The sequence below is a fragment of the Carassius carassius genome, chromosome 49, assembly GCF_963082965.1.
Source record: "Carassius carassius chromosome 49, fCarCar2.1, whole genome shotgun sequence".
In the NCBI taxonomy this organism is placed as follows: Eukaryota; Metazoa; Chordata; class Actinopteri; order Cypriniformes; family Cyprinidae; genus Carassius; species Carassius carassius.
In genome coordinates, this window is record NC_081803.1 from 4,556,646 (window position 1) to 4,567,847 (window position 11,202).

Consider the following 11,202-nt stretch of genomic DNA (forward strand, 5'->3'; position numbering starts at 1 on the left):
TTTTCATGTTAAAGAGTGCTGTAATAACAGCCCGTTACAGAGGATGCCAAGGCTTCGACGGGGATAATAGGTTTAGGATCAGAGAGTTTTTGTGTCAGTGTGTTGGCTGTCACCTGAACAAAAATGTCTGGAGAAATGCTTTACTCATGCAGCTCACGCAAAATTTTAATCAGTCATCATTTTCATTACAGTGTGTTACCTTTAGTAACTGTTTGCCCACCGCTGGGCTCATCTTCTCATCCACCATGAATATGACTATTCCCCTCTCGTCCATTCCTCTTCTGCCGGCACGTCCTGACATCTGGATATACTATTCAGAGGTGTTCTAATGTGCAGGGTTTGTGGAAAAAAACAAAACAAAACAAAAACACTTTACTGCAGTGTTTGGGGGAAAAAATAAAGAAAAACTGTTTGTACTTAAAAAAAAAAACATGCTAATTGATTAAACATACCTTAGCATATACAGATTTTCTTTTTATTTAGCAGTATAGTATGCATAATTTTACAGTACCGTATTTTCCAGACAATAAGTCGCACTTTTTTTTCATAGTTTGGCTGGTCCTGCGACTTATAGTCTGGTGCGACTTATCAAAATTAATTTGACATGAACCAAGAGAAATGAACCAAGAGAAAACATTACAGTCTACAGCCGCGAGAGGGTGCTCTATGCTGCTCTATGCTGCTCAGTGCTCCTGTAGCCTACACTGAAAACAGAGTGCCCTCTGCCGGCTGTAGATGGTAATGTTTTCTCTTGGCTCTTGGTTCTAAATAAATGCGACTTATAGTCCAGTGCGTCTTATATGTTTTTTTCCTCATCATGACGTATTTTTGGACTGATGCGACTTATGCTTAGGTGCGACTTAATGTCCGAAAAATACGGTAAACACTATTTTTGAACATTATCTACAAAATCAAATTATACTGAACAAGGCAATGTATGCAGTTAATAGTAAAATTGAGTTATTTTCAGTAAACCAACTGTAAAAGAACAAACCCAAAAGTGTGGTGCATCACATTCACTTATTCTTATTGATTATTCCCGTTTTGTTCCATTTTATGTTTAGTGTTTATATAAATCTTGTAGTTAATGAAACAAATTGCTATGAAACTCTAAAATAACTAGGGATGAGTTTTATTTTTTATTTTTATTTTTTTAAGTAAACAAGAGATTATTTTATTTCACGCTAAATCTATTTCAAGTCACTTGCCCTACATAAAAAAAAAAGTCTCCTGACTGCAATTGGATCAAAAATACATTACAACAGTATTACAAATATAATTACAAGTTTTCCAGTTTTCAGTGTCCCATGATCCTCCAGAAATCATTCAAATATGTCGATTTGGTGCTCAATTATCATCATTGTTGAAAACAGTTGTGCTGCTTCATATTTCTGTGGAAACTGTGATACCCTTTTGCTGACTCATGAATACAAAGTTCAAAAGAAAGGCATATTTGAACTAGAATTATTTTGCAACAAGCATTTACTATCATTTCTGAGAATGATAATGATTTAATACATCCTTTCTGAATTTTTTTTTAATTTTTTTTTTTTAAATCTTCCTGAGCCTAAACTTTTGACCATCAAGTGTATACTTCATCTTCTACATTTCTCTGTATTGATTTTCATGTTTTCCATTGATCAGGACGTTGGGCGCTCTGTTGATGTACATAATGGTTGTTAATAGACTTTGCTCTGGGGAAACACTGCAGTTGCCCAAACGATAAGGTTTCCATCTGAATGCTCCTTACTGGTACGGCTCTGATACATCAATCTGGCACCAGCCTCAAACAATGTAACGTATCAGCACATTCGTTTTGCAAACATTGCAAACATTGTTTTTGCCTGATAACCCCTCCTAACCTTCCTCTGCTATATTACAGCAACCCAATGCTGACCCCAGATCAGTTTCATCATCTATTAACTGCTAAACGTCCCAGAGAGGGGTTCAGTGCCTGCGAACAGTTAACCAAAACCTCGAGTGTGTGTTTTCTGGCAGACTCATGGATACCAGATGTTTCTTACAAAACGTTTTTGATGGCAGCTTCCATCGCTCACTCGCTCTCTGCCGAAGTATAAAAGCCAAGGGCCTCTTTTATTCACAACAGCTTGAGTCATTGCCTCACACTCACGCAAACAATACGTGGCAGCTTGGACGGCACTGTTCCTCGACCCCGTGTCCTCTCTGTGCAACGGTGGACGAAGAGGCAAGAAAATGCATTTGGAAAATTGATTAGTGTTTGCTGTGAGAAGCAGGACAGAGGATAACATTCGTGATTTACCCAGCGGAAGTCTTTGCCGTCAAATTTGCGTGCACTGGTGAAGAGCACGGTTCTTGCAGGCATGTTGATTCCCATGGCAAACGTTTCTGTTGCAAACAAGGCCTAAAGAAGGACAGAAAGATAGATGTTGAAAATGTTGAAGATGATGAAAACTTTGGCAAAGATACTAGTGAGGTGTCTTAAAGTGGCAGTTCACCCAAAAACCAGAACCATGACTTTTTCTTCCATAAAACACAAAACAACTTTTTTTAAGAATCACCTGGACGCTCTTAGGTGGTCAGTTAAAATAGCATTTTTCATGGAGCTTCTGCAGAGTAAATAATGACTTTATTTTCATGTTCCTCACACAAAGCTGACATGTGACGTCAGAAGACTTGGACTATAGATCATGAGTTGTATGGACTATATTTATTGGTTTTCAGTGTCATTATTGGAGCTTGACTGCTTCATTCCTCATTTACCTTAAATCAATTTATACCGGAATGAGGGTGAGAGAATAAAAATTAACTAAACAAAACAAAAATAAAAAACCAAAGGAGAGTGAATGTATTAAAATAAAACCAAACCAAACCAAACAATACCGAAAAAAACAAAACCCAACACCAATCAAAACAAAGCAAAAATTGAAATAGGTTGTCAGTTATGAATGACTCCGTGTTCATCCAACATTACACAAAGGTGCTTCCAGTCACTTGAAGGATTTCATCTTTATCAGCCCCTCAGAGAACAGGATCTCAATGGTCTCTTTCAGGATCGGGAGCAGGCCGCCATGATGAATACCAATTCCTCTCTTCAGCAACGGTAGAACATGCTCCACCTGTTGGGAAACATTTACATTACATTTACATTTATTCATTTAGCTGACGCTTTTATCCAAAGCGACTTACAATTGCTAATTATGTCAGAGGTCGCACGCCTCTGGAGCAACTAGGGGTTAAGTGTCTTGCTCAGGGACACATTGGTGTCTTGCTCAGGGACACATTGGTCCACCTGCCCAGTGGATTTGAACCCGGGTCTCTCCAGGTCTCCAGGAACCTGACTCTTCCAGGTCACGTTAGCACTGCGTTTAATCACAGCTCAGGCAGATTAGCATAGTGTAGCTAATCAAGACCAGCTTAAACCCTATTAACACCAAGACCCGATTTTTCAAGACAGGAACAAAAAGTACAACATTTTCAAGCAATGGGTCACCTAAAAATGAAACGTCGGGTCTCTGTTTACTCGCCCTTACTTCCTTGTATGGAACACAAACAGTCTGAGCCGATCTCTACCATATAATGAGAGAGAATGGTAATTCACAGCTCTGTTGTTTAAGTCAGAATAAGTCATTGAGAACAAACAGACAAGGGTCAAGTTGAAGGATGGGCTGTTCCTCATAAAGGCAACAAATAGCATATCTGAACTAGTTCTGTGATCGCTCATCCTCCAACAGCAGGAGTTCTGATGGAGGATCGGTTTATCTTCACACTGACAGAGCAGCGTGATCTGAGACCAGCACCTCTACTGCATGAGTACGAGCCAAATACTGCTGTCCTGCAATGTGGGAATGGATGACAGCACTGTTGAGATGTAGAAGTGGAGGAGTAACAGGAGAACCCAAAGAGAGAGTGCAACGTTTTACGAGCCTCTTGAAACCATTTTGGGATTTGCTAAAACAGCCAGACACCTCAAACAAGTTTAACACGTTCTGCCTGACTTTACTGTGGTTTGTGCAGCAGACCATCAATTAACAAAGCAACCGCTTACAAGTTTAAGTGAATATTTTGTTAAAAGAGTAAACCTCACAAATTTGGATGTTAATAATGGTAGAACCTTTAACATATTTAAAGCTTAACGTGGTACATGTGAGAAACATGAAAATAGATGTATAAGCAATTTTGTGTTTGGTGTAAATTACTACCATTTTATTTAAAATGTCTCCCAAAAATTTCAATTTTTATTAATATATCTGGCTTGTTAAAATACATCCCACTGGACAATGACTTGCATTTCACAGTGTCCCTGTGCTGCTGTTAAAAGACTAGAACATTTTCATAATTAATTTTAAAAGGAAAGCATGGGCTGTTAAAGTTAGCTTGTTTTAAAGCTGAATGTTGGTAAGAAAAAAACAAGGCATTTTAACTTTAAACGGTGACAAAATCTGCCCACATATTTGTTTACAACTGAACTGTTTTCACTCGTAAGATGTGCTTGACCTGTGCATATTTCTCTCTGGATTCAGATGAGACAACTAAACATCTTAATGCCTAAACAAAACATCTTAATGCCTGGATTGGTGTGGATTATTTGTGGATTACTGAGATGTTTTTATCAGCTAAAACATCAGTTTGGATTCTCATTCTGACGGCACCCATTCACTGCAGAGGATCCATTGGTGAGCAAGTGACATGAATAATTTCCTCCCAAACTGTTCCCGTGAGGAAACAAACTAGGGCTGTGCAATATTGAAAAATGCGATTTGCGATACCTTGTTAAAAAATGCGATATTCGATATGCAATACGATATAACTTAAAGTGTATAAAATCAATGTCAATTATATTTAAATATATTTAAAAGTGAAAATTCTATAACTAATTTGTTTCATACTCTTTCTTGGAGAATAATCACTATAACTTTTGAAAGTGACCAGCATTGGTTTAGCATTACATAAAAAGTAAATGTCACAAATCAGAAAATTTTAACATCAATGTGAACATACAAACATGCTCTGTCTGAAACTTTCTCTGTGCGTGTGTGTGCTTTGCATGTGTGCGGCTGAACTGAAGAGCCGCTGTGCGAGATGCATGTGTGCGGCAGAACTGAAGAGCCGCTGTGCGAGATGCATGTGTGCGGCAGAACTGAAGAGCCGCTGTGCGAGATGCATGTGTGCGGCAGAACTGAAGAGCCGCTGTGCGAGATGCATGTGTGCGGCAGAACTGAAGAGCCGCTGTGCGAGATGCATGTGTGCGGCAGAACTGAAGAGCCGCTGTGCGAGATGCATGTGTGCGGCAGAACTGAAGAGCCGGTGTGCGAGATGCATGTGTGCGGCAGAACTGAAGAGCCGGTGTGCGAGATGCATGTGTGCGGCAGAACTGAAGAGCCACTGTGCGAGATGCATGTGTGCGGCAGAACTGAAGAGCCGCTGTGCGAGATGCATGTGTGCGGCAGAACTGAAGAGCCGCTGTGCGAGATGCATGTGTGCGGCAGAACTGAAGAGCCGCTGTGCAAGATGCATGTGTGCGGCAGAACTGAAGAGCCGCTGTGCGAGATGCATGTGTGCGGCAGAACTGAAGAGATGCTGTGCGAGATGCATGTGTGCGGCAGAAGTGAAGAGCCGCTGTGCGGAATGCATGTGTGCGGCAGAAGTGAAGAGACGCTGTGCGAGATGCATGTGTGCGGCAGAACTGAAGAGACGCTGTGCGAGATGCATGTGTGCGGCAGAAGTGAAGAGACGCTGTGCGAGATGCATGTGTGCGGCAGAAGTGAAGAGCCGATGTGCGAGATGCATGTGTGCGGCAGAAGTGAAGAGCCGCTGTGCGAGATGCATGTGTGCGGCAGAAGTGAAGAGCCGCTGTGCAAGATGCATGTGTGCGGCAGAAGTGAAGAGCAGCTGTGCGAGATGCATGTGTGCGGCAGAACTGAAGAGCCGCTGTGCGAGATGCATGTGTGCGGCAGAACTGAAGAGCCGCTGTGCGAGATGCATGTGTGCGGCAGAACTGAATAGACGCTGTGCGAGATGCATGTGTGCGGCAGAACTGAAGAGACGCTGTGCGAGATGCATGTGTGCGGCAGAACTGAAGAGACGCTGTGCGAGATGCATGTGTGCGGCAGAACTGAAGAGACGCTGTGTGAGATGCATGTGTGCGGCAGAAGTGAAGAGACGCTGTGCGAGATGCATGTGTGCACATGCTTCAGGTGTGAGTCAGACAAGATGAGACGACAAAGAGATGGTTTCTGCAACTTATTGAACTTAACTCTTTTTAACGTCTTACAATTCTCTGCTGTATGTGTCTAACTAACTAACAAGGACTTGTCTGGGGAAAAAAATGTTGTTGTTTTTTTTGGCACAAATGCAATTTATTCTGAAGCAGTCTTATCAGTGCTCTAATCAGATATTACTTTTATCAGCATATTTTTGATATCTGCCTTTAATTGATTGTTTTTTTATTTTTTATTTTATGAAGGATAATATTTTCCTAAACTGATTAAATGTACATGTCTCAATTTACGTCGAATTCTTGTGATCACATGTGATCAATACCACAGACCACAATATCTCTGCATAAACAACTCCTCAAAAGACTAGAAACCCAACTTCACTTGTGCATGCTGGAAATTATGAAAATTTTCTGGAAACCCTCTATAAAATCACACTTGAGCCGGAAAGCTCTTATGATGACATGTGCTCCGATAGAGCCAATGAAAACCCTCTCCCCACCTCAAGCAAGACTCGCAAAACAGGAACAGCTGTGCGGATGACTGCTAGAGAAGGCCGAAGTGCTCACCCATACACCATCAAAGCCAAGTCAGGTCTTAAATCCACGCCATTTCAAAACACGCAACACTTCTATGTGCACCACATCAGTCACCTTAAAAACTAAATCCAATTAGGTCTTGCAAATCGAAGCAGTATGGGAAGTGGTGACCCTTTTGAAGATTGTTTATAGTTGTGCATGCTGTCCGTTTTCCCACAAGAGAGAACAGAAGACCCGACACGTCAACAGGGCCACGTTCATGTGTTTGGCTTCTGTTTCAAACAAATGAGTACTCGATAAAGAACTCCCGGTAACCGTTTCAGAAATGAAAAATTCTCCAAAAAGCATCCCAAAGCTGAGCTCATTTCTATTTTACGGACGTTTTTTGGCCATGATTTGCATTCTTTCTTTGTAATTATATAGAGAGATAAATCATCATCGCTCCCATATTTGAGCAATAAGAGCGAGATAACCTTCTAGTTCTAAAATGAAAAACAAAAAAATATTTCTTCAAAGAACAAAAATGACATTACTCCTCTTTCCAAGGATTAGTTTAACCTAAGAATCAGTCCTTGCAGCTGTGACTGAAAGATATCTATCATCTAGAACCTTAAATTAAGTAAGAACAACAGTAATAGTCTAAGCAAGAAGCATTATTAATTATTATATCATTAATACCCGTGTTGAAATCCAGTTTGGACACCTGCAGTGCGTAAGCCTCACATTCTTTCTTACTGAAGCTAAAGATGATCACTGGCTGGAAGTTCCTTTCAATGATCATCTTCACAATCTTAAAGACATTGGATGGACCTGAGCGAAAAAACAAACAAACAATTATGAAATACATCAGCCTGCATGTTCCCAATATTAATATCCATCAGGCAATTTGATCACAAGTGGACAGTGCCAAAAATAAAAGCATAAATGTTTGACACTGAACACTAATAGTTTATTAACAGTTAAATGTGATCTCAAAAGGAATATTCATTTTAAATACTGCTCATAAATTCATGTTACATTTAAAATAAATTTAATTTAATGATTTTGTGTGTTGTTTTCTTAAAACACCTACTGTGATTTGTTGATACGCCTGACCAGAAGAGGAAGTTCATGTTAAATCAAGCTGAACTTCAAATTGCAGTGACAGGAAGTTAAGTTAATTTTAATCAAGCTGAACTTCAGATTAATTGAAATGATGAGGGTTATGCTCAGAACATCATATTTGTGGTGAGTTGAGATGAAGTTTGGGAGTAATGTTTCAGATTGATTTGTGCTGTTTATTTTAGCACAAGCTGTCAGCAACAATCTGTCTCAGCTGACTATTTGTGACCAGATGACGCAAAACAGATGTTAATATTTGGTGTAAACAGTACCATTTAATCAATATGCAAGATTCACAGCAAATCAATGGGAGTTCATGTGAGGATAACTATTTATCTGAACTAGTGTCCAAATTGAGGGTTTGGGGCCCCTCACTGCACAATAATACACAATACAACCTTAAAATGAACATGAATAATATCAGATTACATACATAAAATTATATTTTCATGTAAAACAGGATATTAAATTAAAAGAACAAAATGCTAGGTCAAATTTACTTTTAATCCTCAGAAATGGACTGGATCTTGAAAGTGGGTGTCAGTTGCTGGAGTTAACAACTTTTCTCCTTGGAAATCACTGTTATTTCTGATTTATTACGATGTTGACTGTTGAATACTAACCTTTGGTTCCACCCTTCCTGCCTTTGGGGTCCCATTTGCCTCCAACACTGCCCCTCCGTGTCCCCCGCGTCCCTCAGGACCTGCATTGCAGTGTTAAAATTGTCTTCTCTGAACTCTCCCTGTCAAGGATAAACAAAAATATGATTATATAACTGCAATGGTAATAGGCATATTTTCTTAAGCTTGTTGCTGTTTGTGGCTTTTAAGTTATGCAACACACACACACACAGATAGTCCAGCTTTCAGGATCAGTGTTGAATTACATCTAGGCGCCACTCTTGAAATGACAGCTCCAATACCACACCCATGACAGATAATAGAACACAAATTCCATTCAGTAACACAGAGGACGGCACACACCCGAGATCATACGAGCGTGCATAACTTTCATTTCTGATGACGGAATACTATGGGATTTAAATCCTGCCATGATTCAAAACTGAAAATACAGGTCTGAAAGGTTGAAACTATAAGTGTTCGAAAACTCAAAATCTTACAAAAAAAAGTTTTGCAAGATCGAAAAATAAGATTTGCAAGCTTGCAAAATGTAAAAAAAAAAAAAATCTCTGCAAACATTATGTTGTTTTTGAGATTTCCTTCTTCAGAACTGCAACATTTTTTTACGATGTTGCGCAAATAATTTTTCAGAGTTTCAAATTTGTCAGTGTTCTCCCACTGTATTAGATTGTGTTGTGCAATCATTTTTTCAGAGTTTCGAATTTGTCACTGTTCTCCCAGTGTATAGTTTGTTTTCAAGATTTGAAACCTTGTAAATAGTGATCTGAAAACTGGTGTGCGAATAGGTGAAAAAAAGTTTTGAAACTCTGAAAACTGAGGTTCGAAAGGGCGAAACTTATTACATTACATTTGCACTCCTATTGCAGACTATTTTTTCAGAGCTGAGTTTACAACACCCACTTTGCGGAGATACGCCCACACAGTGAAAAGGAGGTCTCTGCGGAACAAAAAGAGGCTTTTCCCAATTTCTGGGCGTCTTCAAACTGAAATAGGTTTTTCCACTCTCTTTCTCTGATTTGCTCAAATTGAGTGGGCGATTCCCAAATGCACTTTTTCCATCAACCCAAGTGTAGCAAGTGTCGCGGAAATTAAGCACAAGCGCCGTCTGCTATGAGAGATCGCCTACATATGATTGTAAGTGTATTGTTGCCAATTTGTTTTTGATTAATTTGTGTTACTTTTCTAGCTTGCTACCCCACTAAGTTATTAAAAGCTCCAAACAATTTACTTTTAGTCACAATCTAGGATCATGCATTATTAGCCTACATGTTCTATTCTCACTGATATAGGCCTATCTGTGTTGCTTTAGCCGTCCAGTGTAGATAATGATAGCTTGCTTAACTTTCCTGTCACACATTTTAGTCAATTCAGGAATCAATTCAATTAAATAATTAACTAAATCACAATTGTAAATCGAGTTTAACCAGGTAGTTACCTTGTCAGTTTAGAATGCTATAAATTGTTTTAGTAAAATGTTGTGGTAAGAATGTGTCTTAAATAGTAATGTGTGGATATTTTATCTTTGTGCTATTTCAGCACATAACAGTTCAGCGGAGAGGTAAGATCCTCAACCACAGCGCTGCCGTGAAGATGCTAAGTTATTCACATGCCCTTTCTGCTCATGTGACACATACAAGCCATGCCAGTATCATCAAATAATGACCCATATAGCTGGACATAAACTAAGATCTGTTGAACATGGAGGTAAGTGTGTAAGCACCGCTTCAAAAAATGTCTATAAAAGATGTATCTAAACGTGTAAAAGGTTTAAAACGTGTATTAACAATTAAATTTTTTTAACCTCCATTTTAGATTATGTTATATACAGCTGTGGCCTTGGCTGTGGTCAAAAGGCCAAACATTTTCACTGCTGTCAGTGTCCACAGACCTACATAAATAAAGGTGTCTTAAAAGAGCATCTTTGCAAAAAACACCCCATATCTGCTTTTACTGCTGATCTACAACCAGTCGCTCGTCCAGCACAAGAAACATCTTTACAACAACCAGTCGCTCGTCCAGCACAAGAAACATCTTTACAGCAACCAGTCGCTCGTCCAGCACAAGAAACATCTTTACAGCAACCAGTCGCTCGTCCAGCACAAGAAACATCTTTACAGCAACCAGTCGCTCGTCCAGCACAAGAAACATCTTTACAGCAACCAGTCGCTCGTCCAGCACAAGAAACATCTTTACAGCAACCAGTCGCTCGTCCAGCACAAGAAACATCTTTACAGCAACCAGTCGCTCATCCAGTAGAATCAGCGGCTCCACTAGTGATTAAGAGAAAGAAAATCACTGTGAGTTGCCCTCACTGTGGAGTAAGTCTGAATTAAAAAAAATAAAAAAAAACACATTGAGCGTAAACATGAAGCCATAAATCCCATAACTTCAACTTCTCATCTACCAGCACAGTGTGTTGATAAAAAGAATGGGATATATGTAGTGGCTAAAATGTTTCGTGGGCCCTGTATCCCCATTCATGTGGCAAAAAAAATTTGGGGCTCATCACAGAAGGTTATGTGTGAAATGGATGTCTGCAACACATGTGCTGAAATGGCACAAAGGAGTGACCTTTTGGTAACACCGTGTGTTCATCTAAGGTCAGTAGACTACTCCAGTGCTATTGCACCTAATGAAGATTTATCAGAAGATTTGTTAACTGAGATGGTTGAGCAAAAATGGTTTGGTGACACAAGGAAAAACCAATGCCTTAAACAGCGAGAT

At 39.6% G+C, this 11,202-nt stretch overlaps 1 long non-coding RNA gene across 1 annotated transcript; it reads right to left on the reverse strand.

The window, feature by feature from the left end:
- Nucleotides 1-2,987: 2,987 nt before the first annotated feature.
- LOC132132852 (uncharacterized) lies at nt 2,988-8,868 on the reverse strand. The gene is made up of 4 exons (XR_009429095.1): nt 8,821-8,868; nt 8,461-8,579; nt 7,415-7,546; nt 2,988-3,098 (listed from the first exon to the last, which is right to left on the reverse strand). It is a non-coding gene; the product is annotated as an uncharacterized LOC132132852 (long non-coding RNA).
- Between the last annotated feature and the right edge of the window lie 2,334 nt (nt 8,869-11,202).